This window comes from Trachemys scripta, chromosome 2, assembly GCF_013100865.1.
Source record: "Trachemys scripta elegans isolate TJP31775 chromosome 2, CAS_Tse_1.0, whole genome shotgun sequence".
Lineage (NCBI taxonomy): Eukaryota > Metazoa > Chordata > Testudines > Emydidae > Trachemys > Trachemys scripta.
The window spans coordinates 156254951-156281395 of NC_048299.1; the positions used below are offsets into that span (position 1 = coordinate 156254951).

General features: G+C 48.1%; 2 long non-coding RNA genes across 2 annotated transcripts; both read left to right on the top strand.

Moving 5' to 3' along the window:
- Positions 1-1068: 1068 nt before the first annotated feature.
- LOC117873034 lies at positions 1069-4029 on the top strand. The gene is made up of 3 exons (XR_004644624.1): positions 1069-3512; positions 3685-3852; positions 3940-4029. It is a non-coding gene; the product is annotated as an uncharacterized LOC117873034 (long non-coding RNA).
- A 3-nt stretch (positions 4030-4032) lies between these two features.
- Positions 4033-10508, top strand: LOC117873035. The gene is made up of 3 exons (XR_004644625.1): positions 4033-4098; positions 6164-6227; positions 10197-10508. It is a non-coding gene; the product is annotated as an uncharacterized LOC117873035 (long non-coding RNA).
- Positions 10509-26445: the final 15937 nt, after the last annotated feature.

Sequence of the window (26445 nt, forward strand, 5' to 3'; positions counted from 1 at the left end):
CTGGCTGCCCCAGTACAAGCGCACTGAGGACCCTGGCTAGGTACTGAGGTTGCTAACCTGCACTGGAACCCCTGATGCTAAATCGTCTCTACAATTGTTACCTGTGCCGTGTAAATAAAAGCTGGGTTGGGTACGTCTGCACCACCTACAATTACACCTTAAAATCAGCGCTGTGCATGTACCGTCTGTTACATATGCAATATGGCAAATTTTAGAATATGGGTTGTGGCATGACCTAGCATTGTGGGGGGAGAGGAGACAGCAGAGGTGGGCCTGTCTCTCCCTTATACCGTGGGAGGGGAGGGTGATGGCACTGTCTGCACAAAGCTAGGGCTCTCTTGTGGTGCCGTTGCCTCACCCTCTCACGGGCTGCCTGTGCCAAGCCAGCCCCACGTTTCACCATGGGCTCAGCTGCGTGGGAGGAGGTGGAGGCTACAGTAGGGGTGCAGCTGAAAGTGCCTCAGCGGGGGCTCCCTGTACCCCTGAGAAGCAGGAGGCCGTTGGCCAGGCACCCGGACCTACAGCACTCTTGACGCTGCCTCCAGTGGGGGTGGGGGCAAAAGGGCTGTAGCCTTTGTAGATGGAGGAGGGGCAGCGGGCCATGCCCCCCACTTTTTAATATGGGTGTAGCTTACTCCCCTCAAACTGCAAACCTCAGGCAGCTGATACCGGCTGCAAAGGCGTGCAGGTGGAGGGGTCACTGCGGCTCCCTGCTCCCCCAAACTATACCCATATTAGACAGTGAGGGGCATGACTCTCCCCCTTTTAAAAATGGGGGGGCTGATCCCCGCTTCCGTCACCGCTGGGTGGGGGCAGTTGAGAAAGGGGAAGCTAGGGCGATATGCGGGGGGAGAAGAGCAGGTCGGCGGACCTGGCGGGAAGCGGGCGAGCTATCGTGAGAGGACGAGGGGCGGGGAGGAGAAAACCTGATAGGGCGGGACAGGGGCTCTGTGATTGGCTGGAAATCTGGGCGCGGTTGTGGGCGGTCCGCAGGGCCGGCAGAAATTGGCCTCGTCGCAGCGAGGGGGGACAGCACCTCCCCGACCGAGCTTTCCGGAGCTCGGGGCACGAGCCCGCCCCGCCCTCGGAATCCCCATCCGCACGCAGGGCGACAGCGCCGAGGCACCTGCTCCGCCCTAGCGGGACTTGCTGCTTCTGAACCTTCAGAAACACCCGGAGCAGCAGGATAGAGACTCCCGATCTCGAGCCCTTCCCATGCAGTACCACGAACGGCCTCCCTGTCCCTGGGGGAAGTGACTCCGCGGGGTGCGGGGAGCGAGAGCGAGCCTGACCCCAGCAGTCCTTCCAGCAGCGAGACCCCCTGTAAGTAGGGTGCAGGTCTCTTCCCCCTTGGCTCCGTTAGCCGTCTGGAGAGAATGACCCACCCTGTAAGTAGGGTGCAGGTGACACCCCTGTGACTCAGTGAGGAGGTCGAGCTCTTTAATCCCTATGGGCAATGTAGCCTCCCTGTAAGTAGAGTTCAGATCTTGCCTTTTGCTGTGGTAGGTTTAAGAACCGTTGGCATGCTACTCGGTGACCTCCCTGTAATTGGGGTCCGGCTCACGGCCCTATGGTTGGTGGGATTTAGGGCTTGCGTACTAGGCTGGATGCCAGTGACCTGCTTGTAACTTTGGGTTTCGGTCTTTTCCCTTTTGGCTTTCTTGGCACCGTGGTGCTCCAGCAAGGCAGTCAGAAAGACTGCTTGCTTCAGAAGAGTTCAGGTCTTGATTTTTTCATTCAATGCGGATATTGAGCCTTTAAGTACCTTGAGACCGAGTGACCGCCCTGTAAGTAGGGTTGGGGTCTTTCCCCTTGTGAGCTCTAGGTGCTAAACCCTGGTAGTTGGCTAGTCGGCATGGACCTCCTAGGAACTAGGGTTCAGGTCTCTTCCCTTCTTTAATCCAGGTGATAGACATTTATGGCAGGCGAACTGGTATGACCGCCCTGGAACTAGGGTTCAGGTTGCTCCCCTCCTTTTACTTTAGGTCATAGACACTTATGGCTGGCTAGTTGGTGTGACAGCCCTATAACTAGGGTTCACATCTCTCCCCTTTGAAACCTAGGTAATATAGAATTATGGCCAGCTAGTCAGCGTGGACCACCCTGTAACCAGGGTTCAGGTCCATTTCCTTTTGAAAGCCAAGCAATATAGAATTATGGCCTGTAAGTAGGGTTCAGGTCTCATAAGCATAAGCAGGGTGACCTTTTTAATACAATGTGCCCATAACCTTTCGCGGTTAGCTCTTTTTCTGCTTTGGGAAGTGCTGTGTCATGTGGTATGTCTGTGTTGGAGAGCGAATGTGATGTGCATGGGTGTGGAAGGTCTTTCTTTCTTTATTTGTAAATTGCTGCAGCTTTTTTGTTTTGGTTGAATGAGCACTTCCCAGAACTAGAAAAAGAACTTGTTTGTTTTTTATGGACCCCATTTACACATATAGTGGCACGATTGATGGTTTGGGCCTCGTGCCTTAAGGCTGAAAAGGTGTTTGGGCCACTTGCTTAAGTTCCTCTAGACCGTGTGATCTCCCTGCATCTACGGCTCAGGTCACGTCCCTCTTCCTTCTGGGGAGATGATGGACTGCCAAGAACCTTAGGTCTGAGGGACCTCTTTTCCCTTTGGTACGTGAGCCACCTTGTTTAGCGATTTCCCCCTGTCTCCAGAGTTCAGGTCTTGTCCCTGGCCCTCCCGGCTCTTTTTAGTCCCTTGTCCTTGAGTGGGCGCCCCGTAATTAGGTGGCAGGTCACATCACTCGCTTACAGGGGGTTAATGAACCCTTTGGGGACCTAGAGCAGTGAGACCTGCCTGCAATTAGAGTTCAGAGGTGTCCTTTTTGCTTTCACGTGACTCTTCTCCTTTGGTTTCTGAGTCAGAGTGACAGTCATGTAAGAAGGATGTAGGTCACGTCAGTGAGGATCTGGAGAGGGTGGTACCTAAAGCAGCGAGACCACGCTGTAACTACGGTATAGATCGTTCCCCTCTTTTTCTCTTGGGCTTATGAACCCTTGACAGGCTGGTCGGTGTGACCTCCCTGTAAGCAGGGCATAGGTCACTTTTCTCGTTTATGTGGGATTAGGGGGCCGTCTTGGTCCCCCAAGAGCTCACCCTCTCTTAGGGTAGAGACCAAAACCCTTCTTAGCATCTTGTCATTATGCTGCTCTTGCAGGCTAGCCAGAGTGATCATTCTGTAATTGGGGCTCAGGTCACGTCCCTCTCGCTTATGGGGGGAATTCAGGTCTTAATCGCTTGGGCCTTTGGGACCTCCCTGTAATCAGGGTTGCGGTCCTACTCTTTTTGCTGTTGTGGGGTTCTGGTCCTTTAGGCTCAGCAGAGGGACCTCCTCCATGGTTAGGGTGCAAGTCACGTCGGCCCCTCTGATGCTCCCGGCACAGTCCTGGCCCTCTGGAGTGCCTTTCAAGCTCGCCCAAGGTTCTGCAGCGACGCCTCCTGGGTTCTGCCTCGCTTTTGATCATTGGAGTCCAGAGAGTCTGCAACAACTGCTGGCGAATTCAAGGTTCCGTTTAAACCTTCACCCCTTTACCTGTTTTTTTTTTTTTTTTTTTTTTTGGTTGTTGTTGTTGTTGTTGAACCAGTCAGTACAGTGCATGTTGTGTCTGTGACTCTTGCTATTTAAGTGCATTTCTCGCTGCCCTCCAGGCATAATGTGCTGCTGATTTATTTTATAGTGAGGAAGCAGGAAACCTGGCTCCACAGAGGCATTAGTTGAGCCTTTGGCACTTTGGGAGACATGAACGCCTGGGTGTCAAGTGTGCCGTCAAAGCGCATGATGGGGACTGCTCAGAATTCCCTTCCAGCTATAAGTTGAAGGCTGCCTGTAGAGGCAAGACGACAAGGTAGCAACTTTAATGTGCACTGTTTATATTTGAAGACCTAAGGATTCTCTTAATCCTGTCTTGCACAATCTCTCTCTTTGATTCCAGCACATGAGGAAGAAAATGGGAAGGAGGAAACAGAAGATGGAAGAGGAGGAGAAAATATGCATCGGGCACAACGACTGCCCTGTAACTGGGCGGGGGCGGGGGTCACTCCTCTTTGGGGGGATGGGAGAGAGAGAGTACCTTGAGCAGCGAGACCTCCCTGTAAGTAGGGTGCAGGTCTCTTCCCCCTTGGCTCTGTTAACCGTCTGGAGAGAGTGACCATCCTGTAAGAAGGGTGCAGGTGAAACCCCTGTGACTCAGTGAGGAGGTCGAGCTCTTTAATCCCTATGGGCAATGTAGCCTCCCTGTAAGTAGAGTTCAGGTCTCGCCTTTTGCTGTGGTGGGTTTAAGAACTGTTGGCATGCTACTCAGTGACCTCCCTGTAATCAGGGTCCGGCTCACGGCCCTGTCGTTGGTGGGGTTTAGGGCTTGCTTACTAGGCTGGACGCCAGTGACCTCCCTGTAACTCTGGGTTTCGGTCTTTCCCCTTTCGGCTTTCTTGGCACTGTGGTGCTCCAGCAAGGCAGTCAGAAAGACCGCTCGCTTCAGAAGAGTTCAGGTCTTGATTTTTCATTCCACAAGGATATTGAGCCCTTAAGTACCTTGAGACAGAGTGATGCCCTGTAAGTAGGGTTGGGGTTTCTCCCCTTGTGAGCTCTAGGTGCTAAACCCTGGTGGCTGGCTAGTCGGCATGGACCTCCCTGGAACTAGGGTCCAGGTCCGTTCCCTTACACCCGGCTGTCTGACAAGTCGGATGGACCACCTGGAACTAGGGTTCAGGTCACTCCCCTCCTTTTCCTTTAGGTCATAGACACTTATGGCTGGCTAGTCGGTGTGACAGCCCTATAACTAGGGTTCACATCTCTCCCCTTTGAAACCTAGGTAATATAGAATTATGGCCAGATAGTCGGCCTGACCGCCCTGTAAGTAGGGTTCTGGTCTCATTCCTCTCATCCGTGGCATGAGCAGGGTGACCTTTTGTTGCCTTTTTAATACCCTGTGCCCATAGCCTTTCCCAGTTAGCTCTTTTTCTGCTTTGGGAAGTGCTGTGTCATGTGGTATGTCTGTGTTGGAGAGCAAATGTGATGTGGAAGATCTGTCTGTCTCTTTTTTTATTTGTGAATCGCTGCAGCTTTTTTTTTTTTTTTTTTTATTTGGTTTGTTTGGTTGAATGAGCTCTTCCCAGACCTAGAAAAAGACGTCTTGTTTGTTTTTATGGCCTCTATTTACCCATCTAGTGGCACGATTTATGGTTTGGGTCTCGTACCTTAAGGCTGAAAAGGTGTTTGGGCTGCTTGCTTAAGTTCCTCTAGATGGTGTGATCTCCCTGCATCTATGGCTCAGGTCATGTCCCTGTCCCTTCTGGGGCAATGATGGACTGCCAAGAACCTTAGGTCTGAGGGATCTCTCTTGTTTTCCCCTTTTGGTACATGAGCCACTTTGTTTAGAGAGGTTCCCCCCCCCTTTCCCCCCATCTCGAGAGGTTTGGGTCTCATTCCTAGCTCCTTTTAGTGCCTTGGCCTTGAGTGGCTGCCCCGCAATTAGGTGGCAGGTCACATGACTTGCTTACAGGGGGTTAGTGAGCCCTTTGGGTACCTAGAGCAGTGAGACCTGCCTGCAATTAGAGTTCAGAGGTGTCTCCTTTTTCCTTTCACATGACTCTTCTCCTTTGGTTTCTGAGTCAGAGTGACTGTCCTGTAAGAAGGGTGCAGGTCACGTCCATGGGGATTTGGAGGCAGCGCTACCTAGAGCAGCGAGACCACCCTGTAACTACAGTTCAGATCATTCTCCTGTGGTGTGTGGTTTTTTTTTTTTTTTTTTTTTCCCTCTCTCGGGCTGGAGCACACAGAGAAAATAATTGGTGGGTGCTGAGCACCCACAGGCAGCTCCCCGTGGCCTCACCCTGCCCCAGCTCACCTTCTTCCTCCCTCCCAGCACTTGTGCTGTGAAACAGCTGATTTGCAGGGCAGGGAGGGAGGAGGGGGAAGAGGCAGGGCCAGGGAAGGGATCCAATAGGGGCGGGGGGGGGGCAGCGATCGGGTGGGTTCTTTGGGGGCGGGAGTGGAGGGGGGGCGGGGAGGGGGTTGCGTTGGGGTGGGGGCAGGGGTGAGGAAAGGGGTGGGGTGCACAGGCACCCACTGGCACCAGAGAAAGTTGGCACCTATGGCGCTGTGAGTAATAAACTCCTGTGCTTGACTCTACACGGTGTGGATTATTGTTCCTTCAGATGGATGCTCGTCCGGGATACAAGCTTGTGAACTGATTGAGGAACTGAGACTGAGATCCAAGAGGTGAGTATGTTTAATTTACCACCTCATTAGGCTAGGGATAGAGATCTCTCATCCCCTTTCAGACACATCGTGTTCCCACTTTTTAAATTTAAGTGCAAAGGAACCTGGACATGTTAGTACAAGCGGAGGGTTTTTAAAAAAAGGGGGGGGGGTACCAATTGGGAGGGGAGACATGTGCAAGAGGGTTATGTACTGCTCAAGGGGTGTGTTACGGAGGACTTGGACAAACCACCAACAAGCGATTGGCCGTGAGTTAAGCCCAGGACTGGCTGGGTATGCAAGCGGTAGGCAGTGCAAATTGGTGGTCCCCTTTCCTCATTGCAAGCCCTGGGGAGCGCCCTCCTCCCCCCTCCAGGCATGTGACGTACACACCTTTGAATAGCACAAGTCTCCAATAAGGCCGCCAATTGTGTGTAACTTAAGACATACACCCCCCCCCCCCCCCATCAAAGCTGTCAGTATGGAGATTGAGACCACAGAATTTAAAGGGGGAAACTCACATCCCCATCAAGGCTAAACAGCCGTGGAGCTTGAGACTACGGTGTTAAGTGGTGGGGGAGACGCACATCCCTATCAAGGCTGACGGCCATGAAGATTGAGATCATGGTGTCAAGGGGAAGACGTACATTTCCCAACAAGGTCAGCAGCCAGGGTGATTAAAACCCCTGGCATCAAAGGGGGGAGAAGAGAGTCAGCCATCGGGAATATTTGGAGTATAAACATGTCAAAACTCTGCAAGCAGCAGTTAAAAAAGCAAACTCTGTTGCAGCCGGACCAGAGAGAGAATTTGTTAAATGGAGTGACAAAGCAGTAATAGTTATATTGGATATACTCAACATAACCACACACACAAAAAATCCCAAAGTACAGGAATGGGGAATTCAGACCTCTGGAACAATACTTGGAATGGTGAAATCTGACTTAATGAAGGTGTCATTTTGGGAGATAAGCAAGTGTTTTAAAACAACTTTTTTTTTGTTTAAACTCTGCAGTGGCTGAAGGGAATTAAGCAGTTTAACATTTTTACAATGTTTCAAAAAAGTGTTCTTGGCTTCTTTGCAGCCATTCTGAAGGAAAATGGGCCCTTTCCCAAAGAAATGTCTGTAAATAATCCAGGCAAAGAGACCATCTGATTGAAATAGACTTTGGACAAATTCGCTTAAAAAAAAAAAAAAAAAAAAAAGGTAAGAAGTTTCAATAGAAACTTAACTACCCCAAATGTAATCTATGAACAGCTTTGTAAAATTTATATATTAAGTAAATAGGTAAGGTTTTAAACCTAAATCAACACTCCTGGTTTGGAAACCTCTGTTTTTGTAAGCTTAAAATAAATTGGGTTTTTGTTTTAAAATAATACCACTAAATCTATTTAAATCTTTCATTTAAAGTTGCAAAACTAAACACTCTTGCCCAATACAGATCACTAGTGTTGTTTAGCTTTGGTATTTTGCATTTAATCCTTAAGGTACCTCAATACTTCATAACATTCAATATTTTTTATAAAAACCAAAGTCATGGCTGCAGCAGGGCAATCAAACCCAGAAAAATAAAAGTTCTAAATTTATTTTTGGTAACAAAATAGCAGATAAGTTGTAGCAGAAAAATAAAAAAAAGATGGTGCCCCTCTAAAGCAACAGGGGTGTGTGTGTGTGTGTGTGTGTGTGTGTGTGATTAGACTGTCATGTTATTAAGGGATACATAAAAACTCTGTAAGCACAAAAGACACAGTTAAACCTTATGTAAAAAGTAATATAGTTAATATAATGTTATAAAAGGTAAACTATGAAAGAGATGTGCATTTTCCCCAGAACATGTGCAGTATATATTGTAGAAGGGGTAAAAAATGCAAACAAAACATGTTACTTAATTAAAATCCTATTAGGACTCCAAAAGGAGCCACAATAGGTTGTCTTATTTTTCAAATTCCTGTGTGTTTTGGAAGCAGAAGGTAAAGTAATCAAAACTCTGAAAGTTGATTGTGTCCCTTTTTTAAGACAGAGTCTCTGAGCTGCTAATGGCTTTGAATTCAAAAGCAAGCCAGAAAGCATCCGCGTTGATGAAAATTACCTTCCTAATAAAAAAGGAGAAAACTGCCCATAAATGGCAGCATAAAGACATACCTAGTCTACTATATAAAAAAGAAACTGAGTTACACTACCTCATGGCTTTAATAACTGAACAGTAAAATAATTTCCCTTAAAAGGTCAAAGCCATTAAAACCTGGCTGCCTATAAAAACCCCCACCATACTTTCCTAGGTTAACTCCTGTTTTGCCTGCAATTAGCAAAAATATTTGTTAAAGGAAGGGATATTGTAAGTAAGAATCTGCCACCCTCCACCCCCCCCCCCCAAAAGTAAAACAAGTTTTTGCTTTTAAAAAAAAAATTAAGAATTTTAACAGTTACAAAAACCAAGGAAAAAAAAAAATAAAAAACAAGGAATGCTTGTTTTTTTTTTAAAAAAAAAAAAAAAAAAAATCCTCAGGTGCAAAACCATATTAAAAGAAATTAGCTTTGAGGCAAGAATCAAAATAGTCTTAGTCTTATTCACAAGCAGGCAATTCAAGAGTTAAAAAGACCACAGACAGTTTTTAAGGAAGTCCAGAAAGTGCTGGGCCTCCTTAATTACTGCAGGACATACATACTGGAGTACTCAGAGATAGTAGAACCGATCCAAAAACTTTTTATGGGGGAAAACCTGCAAATAAGTCAGTAATATGGGGCAGAACAAAAGGAGGCATTCATAAAAGTAAAGCAAGCTCTAGCCTCTGCCCCCAGCTTGGGCTTACCCAAAATGGGAAAGCTGTTCCATCTTTACCCTAACTACAGTAAGACTCAATACCCCACTGTACTAACTGGTGCTGAAACCCAGAAGAGTCAGTGAGAGTCAACACTGTGTACCTGCAAAATCCCAACTTCTCCAGAGTGAGGAACAAAGGAAAAAATGTAGCTGAATACCTGAACATAAATAAAGAGGTACACGAATGTCTCATAGATAGGAAAGAGGAAGTGTTAAAAAGAGTTAAAGCCATTAAAAGAATCCAGACATCCTTTTGTATGTAGATGGGTCAAGAAAGTATGAAAATGAAGTGCCAAATACAGAATGAGCAGTTGTAGTTAGTAATGGAACAGTAATAGTGTCAGGTCAGCTGAATGGTTCAAAATCAGCTCAAAAAGCAGAGCTGACAGCCCTCACTGAAGCCCTTAGAATGCGGGAGGGCAAAAGACTCAGTGTACACAGACAGCAGGTACACATTCGGAGTAGTGCATGACTACATGGGTGTGTGGTCAGGCGGACCGGCAAACCCATTAATAATATAAATGCAGTTAAACTAACAGAAGCTGTCAAACTACCATCAGAACTGGCAGTAGTCAAAATAGAAGCACATCATAAAACCTCAAGCAAGGAACAAAAAACCAAGTTAGAAGGATAAGGCTGTGTGTATAAAAAAATCACTTTTGGCATGGGCTGGGGTGGGCGGAGGGGTAAGGAGCTAGTAGCCCCTGAGAGCATAAGGGCTCTGCTGCTCCATGCCACCCACTCCCCAGCTCACCTGGGATGGAGGAAAATAAAAGCTGCCCTGAAGCAATGGTGGTGGCCAGCCATGGGGGGGCGAAGGAGGGGAAGCTTTACAATTAAAAGATGTGTAACATGTGCATAAGAAAATGTGTAGAAGGAAGAAAGTACCCCTGAACCATCAACTACAGCCAAAAGGACCGTGGCAGAATCAGCAAATTGATTTTTACTGGGGCCTTCGCAGACAGGTTACAGAACTATATAAAGGTATTAAACAATAAATTAAATAAAAATAAAAAATACCTATACGACCAAGTAAAAGAAAATCAAACCCAGCTGAATAATAACAGCAGTCTGAACAAATCTGCATTTAAGGATTAGGGAAAAATGAAAACTTTTCAAAGGCACCAAAATCAGTTAAAATTGTTTGAACCAGTGCTTGTCAATACTCAGTCTCTCCACAGGTGAACAGGAAGAAGGACTGAAGGGCGACCATGAGGAGATTCCTGCTGTGGCTCCTGCTGCCCCTGTGGTGCACGATGAAGGACGCAAGTAGTGTGCCATGTAAAAGGGAGGATTGGATACTAATAGGGCCAGTCGACTGATCCTAGACAGCTTAAAGGATCTGTCAAACTCTATCCACCTCAGTGGATATAACAAAATACTTGGGTCAAGAATTCAGCAGCCTGTTAATAAATGGTACCCAAATAAAGGAATTGGAGGAAAGTTGTTGAAATGCAGGGCAAACCTTGCCATCACTACACAGGGCATTGCCATCCAGGAGACCTGTTACAATCTCCCCAGTACCCCTTCATGGAAATGGGGAAACAGAAAATCAATGAATCCAAAGACCGGTTTGGACAGGTCACAGCATAATCTTCAGTCTCCTAGTGCCTCTGGGAATCCCTCACTCACAACGAGCTAGAATGGTGACCTCTCTGCCAGTATGGAGAGGTCATGTTACTAAAATAAAAAGTATTGCTTTCCCAGAGAACTCAGAATATGCATTGTACCCTAGTGAATATTGCACCCACTCTGATAAGGAAATTCTATGTATATGCCCTTATAATGTTCTAACAAATCTGTTGAAGTTCGAAGTGGCTGTCACTGAGAAACTGGTGCACACGGAGCTGGTCCAGATGAACAGTACCTACTGGTGTGTGACTGCCAAGAACCACTCCATCGAGCTAAATGGAAAGCCCTCCCCCTCGAGACATCCATCCGGTGCATGACGATCCCCCGAAGGGCAACCCTGACTGTTGACAGGCTGCGGCTCCACCGTACTCCGTCAATGACGAGTAACCTAACGTGGGATCCGGAATGGCACTACGGCAGTAAGTATCTAGAGGAGGGTCTACAGGCCCTGCAGGCGAAGATCGAGGAGTTGGTGGCTGTGGCCCAAAGGCGCATTGGGGAAGGCCGTCTGAGGTACACTCGGATAGGGGAGACCGTGGACCAGGTCAGTGTTAAATACTCTGAGGCATGGAATCAGGCAGTGGAGGTTAAATCAATAATTATGGGCAATGCCATCTCAGGTGAAGAGATCCCCTGGGGATGGATCTGGGTGCTATTCTGCCAAATTAGGTGGAGAGTGTCCGTTCTGACATTCCTCATGGTGTTGATACTTTACTGGCAACTCCGAAGTAAGCTGAAAATTGTTTTATATTTGACCTGGCAGGTTAGGGAACCCTAGGGTCAAGAGGAGGGACTGAAGGGTCAGAATCCATTAGCTATGAATGTAAAATCTTAACTACAGTTTCTCCTGAGAACTTTTCATGTAGGCCGGAGTCCACAGCTTGGCTTGGCTACGGGGGCTGGCTAACGGAGAACAATACACAGCTAAGAGGAAGCTGGGGTAAACGGATAACCCTGTGTGTTTCAAGTAAGTGAGCGGAGTCAGCATAACTCAGAATGTAATTGGGCGTCCTTATCGCAAGTTATAGACACATGAAGCGCTGAGAAAGGCCTCATGGTTACTCCCTCGTGCAGGGAGGAGATAGTGTTACAATACTCCTCAGATCCCAGACAGAGTTCAGGGAGAGGCCCAATATAATTCACATGAGTTAGGACACCCTCCCCTCACAGATGTATGCCAATCCTAGCCCACCGAAATGCAAGGGTAAACTTATGAACAATTGTTAAGTACTAATTACTGCGTTTTTCGCTTTAAATCTCCAGGAATATACCTGTTGGTCAACCGGGAGAGCTGCTACCTCATTCCCCTGAACCCCAAAATTAGAATTTAACCTATACACTTTAGTAGACATAGTTGGGGGGTAATTAACATATTGCTGACACACCGGTAATTTGAGCCTTGGGAGGAACCATTATGTAATCTTGTAGACCATTGGCTTATTGTGCTTATCTTGTTTTGTTGCTAGAACCTATCCAGGAGTTTGGGAAAACCCATCCCTGTCGCTTCTCTCTGCCCAATGAGCACCCTATATAATCTATTGCTTATTAGGCTCAGACACTGCAGAAGAATTAATTACAAAGTGACACTTTGCCAGCGCTGTGCGTAATAAACTCCTGTGCTTGACTCTACACGGTGCGGATTATTGTTCCTTCAGCGAGGAAGCTGGAAACCTGGCTCCGCAGTACGGCATCAGTTGAGCCTTCGGCATGTTGGGAGAGTTGGAGGCCTGTGTGTCGAGTGTGCCGTCAAAGCGCATGATGGGACAGCTCAGAATTCCCTTCCAGCTATAGGTCAAAGGCTGCCTGTAGAGGCAAGAAGACAAGGTAGCAACTTTAATGCACACTGTTTATATTTGAAGACACCCCCCCACCCCCAACTCTCTTAATCCTGTCGTAACCTAACTTGCACGCTCCCTTTCTTTCTTTCCAGCACATGAGGGGGAAAAAAGGGGAAGGAGGAAAGAAAAGAGGATGATGATGATGATGCAGAAGATGGAAGAGGAGGAGAAAATATGCACAGGGCACAACCACCGTCCTGTAACTAGGGTGGAAGTCACTCTTCTTTGTGGGGTGGGGGAGGAGAGAGAGCAAGGTTGAACCCGGTAGTACCTCGAGCAGTGAGACCTCCCTGTAAGTAGGGTGCAGGTGGCACCCCTGTGACTCAGTGAGGCGGTCGAGTTCTTTAATCCTTAGGGCAATGTAGCCTCCTTGTAAGTAGAGTTCAGGTCTCACCTTTTGCTGTGGTGGGTTTAAGAACCGTTGGCATGCTACTCGGTGACCTCCCTGTAATCGGGGTCCGGCTCACAGACCTGTCGTTGGTGGGGTTTAGGGCTTGCTTACTAGGCTGGACGCCAGTGACCTCCCTGTAACTTTGGGTTTCGGTCTTTCCCCTTTCGGCTTTCTTGGCGCTGTGGTGCTCCAGCAAGGCAGTCAGAAAGACCGCTCGCTTCAGAAGAGTTCAGGTCTTGATTTTTCATTCAATGAAGATATTGAGCCCTTGAGACCGAGTGACGCCCTGTCAGTAGGGTTGAGGTCTCTCCCCTTGTGAGCTCTATGTGCTAAACCCTGGTGGCTGACTAGTCGGCATGGACCTCCCTGGAACTAGGGTTCAGGTCTCTTCCCTCCTTTTACTTTAGGTCATAGACACTTCTGGCTGGCTAGTCGGTGTGACAGCCCTATAACTAGGGTCTACATCTCTCCTCTTTGAAACTTAGGTGTCACGGAGTGTGGAGGAGTCAGGGCCCCGCACTCCTCCCACTTCCTGCGATTCACCGTGACTCTCAGCCAGCCAGTAAAACAGAAGGTTTATTAGACAACAGGAACACAGCCCGAAGCAGGGCTTGTAGGTACAACCAGGATCCCTCAGCCAGATCCCTCTGGGGGGCCAGGATCTTAGACCCCAGACTTGGGGTTCCCTGTCTTTTCCCAGCCAGCCCAAACTGAAACCAAAAACCCTTCCAGCAGGTTCTCCCCCCTCTCCCTTTGTCCAGTTTCCTGGGCAAAGGTGTTGACTTGCCCCACCCCCGTTCCTGGCTCAGACTACAGGCTCAGGTACCGTCCCTCACCTAAAGTCCTCCCCTGCTCTCCCATCCCTCACGCAGACAGTCCAGTAAAACTAAACGACATTCCCGGGTCAATCCACCCCACTGCCTACTGTGTCACACTAAGTAATAGAGAGTTATGGCCAGCTAGTCAGTGTGGAGCACCCCGTAACCAGGGTTCAGGTCCATTTCCTTTTGAAAGCTAAGCAATAGAGAATTATGGCTGGATAGTCGGCCTGACCGCCCTGTAAGTAGGGTTCTGGTCGCATTCCTCTCACCTGTGGCATGAGCAGGGTGACCTTTTGTTGCCTTAATACCCTGTGCCCATAGCCTTTCCCGGTTAGCTCTTTTTCTGCTTTGGGAAGTGCTGTGTCATGTGGTATGTCTGTGTTGGAGAGCAAACGTGATGTGCATGGATGTGAAAGGTCTTTCTTTTCTTTCTTTCTTTTGATTTATTTGTAAATCGCTGCAGCTTTTTTTTTTTTTTTTTTTTTTTTTTATTTGTTTGAATGAGCTCTTCCCAGAACTAGAAAAAGACCTCTTGTGTGTGGGTGGCTTGTTTTGTTTTATGGCCCCCGTTTGCCCATATAGTGGCACGATTGATGGTTTGGGTCTTGTGTCTTAAGACTGAAAAGGTGTTTGGGGCCCCTTGCTTAAGTTCCTCTAGCCCGTGTGATCTCTCTGCATCTATGGCTCAGGTCACGTCCCTCTCCCTTCTGGGGAAATGGACTGCCAAGAACCTTAGGTCTGAGGGACCTCTTTTGCCTTTGGTACATGAGCCACCTTGTTTAGCAATTTTTTTTCTCCCCCACCCCCCTCAGAGTTTGGGTCTTGTCCCTGGCCCTCCCGGCTCTTTTTAGTCCCTTGTCCTTGAGTGGGTGCCCCATAATTAGGTGGCAGGTCACATCACTCGCTTACGGGGGGTTAGTGAGTCCTTTGGGTACCTAGAGCGGCGAGACCTGCCTGCAATTAGAGTTCAGAGGTGTCTCCTTTTTCCTTTCACGTGACTCTTCTCCTTTGGCTTCTGAGTCAAAGTGACGGTCCTGTAAGAAGGGTGCAGGTCACGTCAGTGGGGATCTGGAGGCAGTGGTACCTAGAGCAGCGAGACCACCCTTTAACTACGGTTCAGATCATTTCCCCTTTTTTTCCCTTTTTTTTTTTTTTTTCTCTCTCGGGTTTATGAACGCTTGACAGGCTGGTCGGTGTGACCTCCCTGTAAGCACGGCATAGGTAACTTCTTTCTCATTTATGTGGGATTAGGGGGCTGTCTTGGTCCCCCAAGAGCTCCCTGTCTCTTAGGGTAGAGACCAAAACCCTTCTTAGCATCTTGTCATTATGCTGCTCTTGCAGGCTAGCCAGAGTGACCATTCTGTAATTGGGGCTCAGGTCACGTCCCTCTCGCTTATGGGGGGAATTCAGGTCTTAATCGCTTGGGCCTTTGGGACCTCCCTATAATCAGGGTTGCGGTCCTTCTCGTTTTCGCTGTTGTGGGATTCTTGCCCTTTAGCCTCAGCAGAGGGACCTCCTCCATGGTTAGGGTGCAAGTCACGTCAGCCCCTCTGATGCTCGCGGCACAGTCCTGGCCCTCTGGAGTGCCTTTCAAGCTCGCCCTAGGTTCTGCAGCGACACCTTCTGAGTTCTGCCTCGCTTTTGGTCATTGGAGTCCAGAGAGTCTGCAACAACTGCTGGCGAATTCAAGGTTCCGTTCACCCCTTTACCTGTTTGTTTGTTGAACCAGTCAGTACAGTGCATGTTGTGTCTGTGACTCTTGCTATTAAAGTGCATTTCTCACTGCCCTCCAGGCATAAGGTGCTGCTGATTTATTTTATAGTGAGGAAGCCAGAAGTCTGGCTCCGCAGTAGGGCATCAGTTGAGCCTTTGGCACTTTAGGAGACTTGGAGGCCTGGGTGTCGAGTGTGCCGTCAAAGTGCATGATGGGACAGCTCGGAATTCCCTTCCAGCTATAGGTCGAAGGCTGCCTGTAGAGGAAAGAAGACAAGGTAGCAACTTTAATGCACACTGTTTATATTTGAAGACCTAAGGATTCTCTTAATCCTGTTTTGCACACTCCCTCTCCTTTTTTGTTTCCAGCACGTGAGGAAGAAAATGGGAAGGAGGAAACAGAAGATGTAAGAGGAGGAGAAAATACGCACCAGGCACAACCACCGTCCTGTAACTAGGGGGAGGCGAAGGGGGGGGGGGAGGGGAAGTATCTCAAGGCGAGACCTCCCTGTAAGTAGGGTGCAGGTGACACCCCTGTGACTCAGTGAGGAGGTCGAGCTCTTTAATCCCTATGGGCAATGTAGCCTCCCTGTCAGTAGAGTTCAGGTCTCGCCTTTTGCTGTGGTGGGTTTAAGAACGGTTGGCATGCTACTCGGTGACCTCCCTGTAATTGGGGTCCAGCTCACGGCTCTGTTGGTGGTGGGGTTTAGGGCTTGCTTACTAGGTTGGACGCCAGTGACCTGCTGTAACTTTGGGTTTCGGTCTTTCCCCTTTTGGCATTCTTGGCACTGTGTGGTGCTCCAGCAAGGCAGTCAGAAAGACCGCTCGCTTCAGAAGAGTTCAGGTCTTGATCTTTCATTCAACGAGGATATTGAGCCCTTAAGTACCTTGAGACTGAGTGACGCCCTGTAAGTAGGGTTGAGGTCGCTCCCCTTGTGAGCTCTAGGTGCTAAACCCTGGTGGCTGACTAGTCGGCATGGACCACCCTGGAACTAGGGTCCAGGCCCATTCTCTTAAATCCGGCTGTCTGACAAGTCGGATGGACCAACCGGAACCAGGGTTCAGGTCTCTCTTTCGTTCTTTAATCCAGGTGATAGATGTTTCTGGCTGGCGAACTGGTATGACCGCCCTGGAACTAAGGTTCAGGTCGCGCCCCTCCTTTTACTTTAGGTCATAGACACTTATGGCTGGCTAGTCAGTGTGACAGACCTATAACCAGGGTCCATATCTGTCCCCTTTGAAACCTAGGTAATATAGAATTATGGCCAGATAGTCAGCGTGGACCACCCTGTAACCAGGGTTCAGGTCAGTTTTCTTTTGAAAGCTAAGCAATAGAGAATTATCGCTGCATAGTCGGCCTGACCGCCCTGTAAGTAGGGTTCTGGTCTCATTGGTCTCACCTGTGGCATGAGCAGGGTGACCTTTTGTTGCCTTTTTAATACCCTGTGCCCATAGCCTTTCCCAGTTAGCTCTTTTTCTGCTTTGGGAAGTGCTGTGTCATGTGGTATGTCTGTGTTTTGAGAGCAAACGTGATGTGCATGGATGTGAAAGGTCTTTCTTTTCTTTTTTTATTTTGATTTATTTGTAAATCGCTGCAGCTTTTTTTTTTTTTTTTTTTTTTTTTTATTTGTTTGAATGAGCTCTTCCCAGAACTAGAAAAAGAGCTCTTGTTTGGTTTTTTGTTTTTTGTTTTTTGTTTTTTTCTTTTATGGCCCCCCCGTTTCCCCATATAGTGGCACGATTGATGGTTTGGGTCTTGTGTCTTAAGGCTGAAGAGGCCTTTGGGCCCCTTGCTTAAGTTCCTCTAGACCGTGTGATCTCCCTGCATCTATGGCTCAGGTCATACCCCTCTTCCTTCTGGGGGAATGATGGACTGCCAAGAACCTTAGGTCTGAGGGACCTCTTTTCCCTTTGGTACGTGAGCCACCTTGTTTAGCGATTTTTGTGTTTTTTCTTTTTCTTCCTCCTTCCTCCCCGGTCTCAAGAGTTCGGGTCCCGTCCCTGGCCCTCCCGGCTCTTTTTAGTCCCTTCTCATTGAGTGCCATAATTAGGTGGCAGGTCACATCACTTGCTTACAGGGGGTTAGTGAGCCCTTTGGGGACCTAGAGCGGCGAGACCACCCTGTAACTGGTTCAGATCCTTCCCCTCTTTGTCTCTTGGGTTTACGAACCCTTGACAGGCTGCTTGGTGTGACCTCCCTGTAAGCAGGGCATAGGTCACTTCTTTCTCGTTTATGTGGGATTAGGGAGCTGTCTTGGTTCCCCGAGAGCTCTCTGTAATTTAGGATTTTGGTCTGTACCCTTCGCATCTTGTCATTATGCTGCTCTTGCAGGCTAGCCAGAGTGACCATTCTGTAATTGGGGCTCAGGTCATGTCCCTCTCACTTATGGGGGGAATTCAGGTCTTAATCACTTGGGCCTTTGGGACCTCCCTGTAATCAGGGTTGCGGTCCTTCTCTTTTTGCTGTTGTGGGATTCTGGTCCTTTAGGCTCAGCAGAAGGACCTCCTCCATGGTTAAGGTGGAAGTCACGTCGGCCCCTCTGACGCTTCCGGCACAGTCCTGGCCCTCTGGAGTGCCTTTCAAGCTCGCCCTGGATTCTGCCTTGCTTTTGATTGTCAGAGTCCAGAGAGTCTGCAACAACTGCTGGCGAATTCAAGGTGCCGTTCAAACCTTCACCCCTTTACCTGTTTGTGTTTTGTCTGTTTGTAACAAATGTCAGTGATATGTCATCTCTGGACACACAGAGATACTACACATTGCGTATTATAAAGAATAAATTATAGCAATTGAAGTGTTGTGTGGTGGGTTTTTTTTCTTATTTGCATCACTAGGTATATGGAACCAATTTTTAGGACTGTGTGTGTGTGTGTGATTAAATACAACTATACAAAACAGAGTGATCATTCCAAACTACCTCTTAGAAGAAGGAATTTTTAAATGCTTACAGCTTTTAGTTTTCTTTGAACTGAAAGATAATACTTGAACTTGGGGGGCAGGGATAGCTCAGTGGTTTGAGCTTTGGCCTGCTAAACCCAGTGTTGAATTCAGTCCTTGAGGGGGCTACTTAAGGATCTGAGGCAAAAATCAGTACGTGGTCCTGCTAGTGAAGGCAGGGGACTGGACTCAGACCTTTCAGGGTGCCTTCCAGCTCTATGAGCTAGGTATATCTCCATATATTATCTGGGGGGAGGGATAGCTCAGTGGTTTGAGCATTGGTTTGCTAAACCCAGGGTTGTGAGTTTAATCCTTGAGGGGGCCATTTGGGGATTTAGTTGGTCTTGCTTTGAGCAGGGGGTTGGACTAGATGACCTCCTGAGGTCCATTCCAACCCTGATAGTTCTGTATGTATTGAGTTCTACATAGACTAATGTCAAAAATTTGCTGCTGTTTAAAACCAGTTCATTTTGTTCCTATTAACATTTAACTGAAGGCATCAGATTTAATAGTATAGATAAGAAGTATGACTGACTGATTATGATTATTTTTAGTAAAATCTAATCCTCTTCATTGTAGAAATTATGCTTAATAACCCAAAAAGTATAGTGTAAAATTACTGCATTTTGGTAAATCCTTTAATGACCGAAACCCTTTCTAAATCAAATCTGTGACAAAAAGCTATTCCAGACTTATTGGTTTTTACTCAGCTGAACATTCTTTGACATTTAAGTGATTTATACACTGAAGAAGGTGGTGGGTGTTTTTTAGGTCTCTTAGCTACCATTTTTATATTCCCAGGGGAATTTTGCAGCTTGAATGGTTAAAATGTAAAAGGCTCAGCAAGTTCAATTCCATGGTGTAACGCCTCCTTCATGGAACAGAGGAAGTTGGATGCTCACCCAGGTGATATGGGGTAATGTGGGTGAAGCAATCCAGCCTGAATTAGCTGAGCTCTTCAGCATACAGTATTGCCAACCCCAAATGTTGAATAATCCCGTCAGGCTCACTAAAAATCATGAGACTTTGTAACCTTTGTAGTTACCGTCTGCTTTTTGAGCCTTTAGGGTGCACTAGGGACTCATTTTGAAGCTTTCTCCACAGCCCTGAGGACTAGAAAGTTCCATTTTCTTTAAGAATGAAGGCTGGAATTGTCATATAACCACTTGACTGCAGGAGCTGGGGCTTTATAGTTTGATGGTCAGTATTCTGGAAACAAAGATGAACAAGTTAGTTCAGCGTGCTCTCTATCCATTCTGCCCGGATGCAGATAAAACAGCTTAAGGAAAAGAATAATGAAGACCCATGTTCATTATTCAAAATCACTTTGTTTGGCTATTGTTTATTCATCCATGGGTCTGGGGGCTACTTCATGGCATTCCTGCCTAACTGCTATGAAGGAGGCACCTTTTTCAACATCCTGGAACTTTTCTGCTCCAAATTCCTCAGCTGAGCTGCATTTACGGAAGTCAGAAAGGTAGCTCTTTCCTTCTGCTCATTTCTCCCCCCCCCCGCCCCTGTTACCTAGCTCTCTCATTTACTTCTTTTTCCATGGGACAGATCACAAAATAAATTAGCCAGCAGAATGACAAGTAGGTTTGTTATTATCCTGGCTAATTTATTTAATGTTCTTGTTTCTGCCTTTTCTTTTCTTTCTTTCACTGGCTGCCAGCAAGTCCACACTGGCTGACTAGGCCTTCAGCTATGCTTCGAGTACTGAGAGTATCTTGCATTCTTATTTGTACTGATTGAACTTGGCACTGTTCAGTTCGTAAGCTCAGAATTCAGGGGCTCTATGCAAGAGTGTGGCTTTGTACCATGAAGCTCTATTTAGTTTAATGATGCTGCTGCCGCCGCCAGTAAAAGTGCTACTTTGCAGACTCACATGGCATATGAGTGTCCTACAGGGGAGAGTGGGAGCAGTACTGAATTTCAGTGATGCTGCAGACAGTTTATGCCAAGTGGCGTGTATCCAGAGATTAAACACATTTGTTACGTAATTGTAGCCATCTTGGTCCCTGGATACTGGAGAGACAAGGTGGGTGAGGTAATATCTTTTATTTGACCAAATACTGTTGGTGAGCTGAGGGAGAGCTCTGTATGGCTCGAAAACTTGTCTCTTTCCAACAGAAGTTGGTCCAGTAATAGATATTGCCTTATCCACCTTGTCTCTGCAAAAAAGGTGTCAAAAATGGTACCCTTAGAATGAAACTTTTAATCTTTTAGTTATAGAAAAATGGGCTCATCCCTGGATATATATCAGATATTAAAGTTGTTCTTTTTCGAGTGCTTGTTTACGTCAATTCCTATCAGGTTTATGTGCGCTGCGTGCGTGGTCGTTGGGAAGTTTTTCCCTTAGCAGCTCCCTTCGGGTTGGCTAGGGAGCCCCTTGGACTGGCGCCTTCATGGTGATCAATATATGACCCTGCCAAACAGACCCCCCCCCCCCTTCAGTTCCTTCTTACTATCTGTGGCAGCTGTTGGAACTGTGACTTGCTTGCTTTGCAAGTGCTCCCTTAGCGTAGTTACCTAGTTTAGTTCTTCTTGTTTTGTAGGTAGTATAGGTGTTTGTGTGGGATATTTCCCTATCCTCTCAAAACCTTGGGCTCGTGGCATGTCCCGGAGCCCAAGAAGGGGTAAGTCTTGCAGCATGCCACCAGCCCATGCCAAATAGTGACCCCTCCTCCCCATGGTTCTTGTCTGGGGAGGCGCATCAGATCCAATACTGAAAAATCTGCAGCGCTTTTAAACCTAGGACGAAAAAGAAGCGGGATTTCCATTTGAAGCAGCTGCTCATGGAATCTGCAGTTTGTCAAGTGGCTTCAGACCACCAAGGATCAGAGCCGAGCGCTTCAGTGCGGAGCACTCCGGCATTGGTTCACGACTCGGGGCCAAGGAAGGAGTCTAGTGTGAGAGACCCTGAGCATTGGTGATCCTCCCGGCACTGCAACAAGGAGCAGAGGCCTGGCACTGGTCTACTTCCCTGGTGCCCCACAAGCACCATAAGACAGAGGGCACTCTCCTCAGAAAGAGCTGCCCAAGTACGTTGGGAGAATCTGCTTCAGTACAGTAAAATCCCCCCCCCCCCCCCCTGACTGCCCACCCCTAATTGTCATTTACCACCCCAGACTGGAACTCAAACAGGATATCATCAGTTTGTAGTTCTTGTTTTTGGTTGTAGTTGCTGGTAGTTGGGTTGGGGGTGTTGCCCTCCACCCCCACTTTTCTTTTTTGGGGCTCCGTGCCCAAGTCCCTGGGATTCAAGCCTTGCAGGTCCTGGTGTAAGCCCATGCCAATGGGTGACCCCCATGATTCTTGCCTAAAGTGTCTGAGGGAGGCTCACCGAGCCAAGAAGTGCAAGGTTTTTCATCCTCAGACTAAAAAGGAGCGGGACTTTTGCTTGAAGCAGCTCCTTATGGAGGCAGCACTTAATCCCCAGCCTCCTTCGGCGCAGCAGGACCCGGCACTGAGCTCTTCGGTGCGCAGTGCCCCGGCGGAGGTCATGGAAGCAGCACCGTGGTTGGACTCTGACCGAGACCCCCGCTGCAGTCAGTGACATTGGCTCGGCACCGCTCCCACTCCCTGAGACCGAAGCGGCACCTGCGCTGTGACCCACTTCCCTGGAGCCAGCCACTGGGGCGCGTCCTGGAAGGGAGTGCCTGGGAGAAAAGGTCATTGCTGTGGCACCGTCGACTCCAGCCGTGAGGGGGGGAACCATTGAGTCTGGTGCCATTGGACTCCCCAACCCACAGCGTGGTGGAAGTTCAGATGCATTCTACCCTCGACACCTTTGCTGCGGCGAGGGACTGCCTCGCCATGACGGCATCGGCATGTCCTCCACGCCAAAGCCCTGGTGCCCCAGCGGACGGTACTGTCTCGGGGCAAGCTGGCGCCGATCCACCCGTTGGCTCCTTTGGTTGAGTCTCGGCTCCGCTCCCATTCCTGGCACTGTTTGGAGTCCTGGCGCCGCTCTCCATTGCAATGCCGGTCATATTTGCGGTACCGTTCTGGTTTGCGTTGGTGCTCCCGATCACGGCACCGCTGCTCTGCCCGCTGGTTGCCGTTGCAGAGCAGATCCTGGACCTGGCACTGTTCGTCATCTCGGCCCAGCTCCAGATTTGCTCCAGGTCTCGGCACCGCTCCCCAACTTCACAGCACGGCTCCACTTCACTTCTCCTCACTGCTGTTCACCAGCTGTGATATTCACCCCTTCTTGTCAACTGTAGGAAATGGGCCACATCCACCCTGATTGAATTGGCCTCGTTAGCAGTGGACCCCCCCCCCCCACACAGTCGGTAAGGCAACTCCCATCTTTTCATGTGCTGTATATTTATACCTGCCTGCTGTATTTTCCGCTCCACGCATCGGATGAAGTGGGTTATAGGCCACGAAAGCTTGACCTAATTTATTTAGGCATGTCTCTAAGGTGCCATGTTATTTTTACGTAACCAGGTTCTTCATAAAATGCACTGAATGTATTTCTGATTTAATTTCATTGGTACGAATAGCTGTTCCAGCGAGAGAATGCTGGTGTACTAGCCTTGCCTCGTGTACTTTTTCTCAGCTGTCAAGGGAGCGTGAGTGAGTTGAAGTGTAAGAACTTTGAAAATTTACCTAGAGACTTTGTAGCCCGGCAGAAGATGTGAAATCTCAGATGTGTAGGTTTAACGTTCGGCACCGTAAAGAGCGAGGGCACCGATCAAACGTACGGCGAGGGAGAGCCGTTTCGGCCCTTCCTGTGGAGACGAGTGTGTCTCCATAGTAACGGTGTACATCACTGAGTTATCTCACTGCCTGAACACCTGCAGCGTGTGGTCTTTTGCACGGTGGTGTGCATCGGTTCTCAACGCCGCTGCTCTCGCTGCCATGCTGTAGACCTTAATGGAAAATGGCTTAGAAAGTACTCCCGTCTCTAGCACCCAGATGGTTTAGCTCCCATTGGGAGCTAGGTGTTGCTTAGACCAAAAAGCGTATCTTATTTGGCATTTTACACAGGGAAAGGTCACATTCTATTAATTTTTTATATTATTGGTTTACCAAACGTAAATGAATCAACAACAAATAATAGCTATGGGAATCAGTTTCAGTTTGACTATTTAGCATTAATTCCAGAGTCTGCCTTTTTCTAACACTCTTCAGGTAATTCCAGAACTGAAATGGGAGTGCGCTACTTGGGAAAACGAAACAAAGACTGTTCTATTGTCTTTGAAGTCTGGTTCACGCTATCTGCACGTGTTATGCATAAGAAACAGGTACAGGCAATACTAGGAGCACATTTGCATGTTTACACTTTTAAAATAAATGGCTAAAGATGCAAAAGGCCAAGGCTCCTTTATCTTCCACTTGTCACTGGCTCTAGCACATCCGGTGCCTTTAAATCTCCTCCTCATATGGCCTGAAATGGCAAATCCTGAATGATGGCACTGGGAAACAAGCCACCTGTGTAAGGCCAATGTTATGGCAGGGGGCAGAAGGGGTCCCCAAACAGGGCCGGCTTTAGGAAGTGCAGGGCCCGATTCGAACAGTCTCGATGGGGCCCTGGCAGGGATGACTTTTATTTAAAAAAAAAAAAAAAAAAATCCACGTAAAAAAACACGTGGGGCTTGTACTCACTGGGCGGCGCTCCATGTCTTTGGCGGTGGGTCCTTCACTCGCTCCAGGTCTTTGGCAGCACTGAAGGACTGCCGCCAAAGTGCTGCCGAAGACCCGGAGCGAGTGGAGGACCTGCCGCCGAAGTGTCGCCAAAGACGCTGCCGGGTGCGTAAAAATTAAAAAGGAGCCTCTAGCCAGGAAAGGGATTCTCTGCCACTTGCCCCCACCCCGGCGGCCCTGCCACTGGGCGTGGGGCCAGATTCGGGGGAATTGGTGGAATTGGCCTAAAAGCCGGCCCTGTCCCCAAAGGCAACCCATGTTAGGATGTTAAACTACAGCAACCGGGAAATCGAACTCTTCCTCTAAGAACAAGAATTCTCTCTTGTATTACCTCCACAGGGGAAAGTATGTCAAGCAAGTCTTGATGCATATGATATTCCCGAATATTGCAATAGAATTTCAGCGTGGTGCCGAGAAGATGTTTTGTCATACACATGTATAACTATAGTAACAGCCCTGGCTTTGGCATGGAGTTCCATCTCCCGTGATGAACACCCACGCTGCACAGCTCTCTTTTGCAAAGGCCAGACTCGGTGTTTGTTAGACCAAGTGTCGCAAAAATACCAACAGGTTTTGCCAGATACCGTGTTGGTCCTGTACCACGAACGCAATGCAGATGATGGTATTATTTCCTTTAATGCTACTGTCTCTTGTAAGTGCCTATCATATTATATAGCAGCTGCTTCCATTTTATGTACCATTTTTCATCGTGAAGGATCCCGAAGCCCTTTGCGTTTACGGATGTGTAATCGTAGATAGGGATTTCCACATTCACTGCTGACATGCAGGTGCAGCTGAACGTGCAGGATGGGGAAAGACTAATCATATTGTGTCCTACGGAAGCTGCGGGGGGAACGTAGGTTTTTGCTCCCTTAGAGCTGACACCCCCGCTCTTACAAAAACACCCTGGGGTCTTTAATGATCAGAAGCAGCCAAGAGCAGAGTGTTGAGTCTCTTTAGGGAGGTCCGTATGGATTCTGAAAAGAGCAAAAATGGAGCACAGATTTCTGCCAGGACCCGTGCCAGGGAAGCGGGAGGTGGCTAAGCTTTTCTGCAGTTTACCCAAGCTCCTCTCGGCTTATACCGGTGTTAATTAATCTGTACAGTAACAATGGGCACGTCCATACCGAAATAGCGCCGGACGGCCCTAGCCTCCGACAATTCCTCACAGTTACTAGAAATGACCGGATGAATCGGCGTTCTGAATAACGCAATGGTTTGTCTCTCCTGCCACTTCCCCTTTCGCTTGGCTCCCACCAGGCACAAAAAGCAAACCGGGTTCCCCAGAGAAGCGAACGCTCAAAGGGACCGATTTGGCAAATGCAGTGTTGCATTTCTTGTATGCACGTCTGCTCTCGGTGTAAACGAGTAGGTTGTACGCGTTGGTCGGTTGGTTCTACCGGAAAGCTGAAGAGCTGCTTACTCACTTGGTATTTAAAGAGCGAATAATTATAGTCATAGGAGGAGAGATTTGAACATATATAGTGGCCAGTAGTGAATCGAAGCTGTGAAACAGTGCGGGGTTGTAAGTGAATCAATTTATTTTTGGTAAGGTGTGAATTTGTTTTCAAAAGTACGGAAGCGAGGCTTACGTTCATGGTGGGAGTGATGTATTTCTACCACTGTTAATGGTTTTTATATCCTGTAACAAGAACAGGAAAGGCTACATGATTAGGGAGACCGAATATCGCCATAAACTTTTTTCAAATTCCAGACTGCGGACAGCCATTTGAATATTAGGTACAAAAAGTAACTCCTAGATGCAGTTTCTCTTAGCTTGACGTTCATGAGGTTTAAAAGTCAAAAAGGATTAGGAGCCGGAAGGGCTCTCGTAGTCTGCAGCAGTCTCCCTCAAACCCTGAAGCAGCCGGAGTTCAAGCCTCTGGTGATAACAGAAAAGCATAGCATGAAAAAACACCACCCTGTCCGGGCTGTAACTCTGAGGTTCTACTGTACTTTTAACAAACAACCTCCATTCCCAAGGTGTTCATAACTGTGAACCAAACATTATGGTTGTTCTTTGACACACATTGCAATGTTCACTTGTAAACCTTTGAAACTGTACTCTGCTGAAGGAAAAACGCTGCTTTCTCTTTACAGTACTGTGTTAAATCAACTACTTCTTTTTAAAAGGAATCTTTGTGTGTGGGGGGGGTGGTCATAAGGTCTCTGCTGCTGCCCGATTGTGTAACTCTGGCTCCAAATGAGGCGTGTTGTTGACCGGTCAGTTTGTAACTCTAGAACCTCGGAGTTATGAACACCACTGAATTGAAAACTTGGTTACAACTGGGGAAAGCAGGGCCGGCTCCAGGCAGCAGCTGACCAAGCACATGCTTGGGGCGGCACCTGGTAAGGGGCGGCCAATCTTGGGGTGGCGGGGAGGGGGGGGCGCTCAGGGTTTGGGGGGGGGGGGTCGGTCGGGCAGCACTGGGGGGGG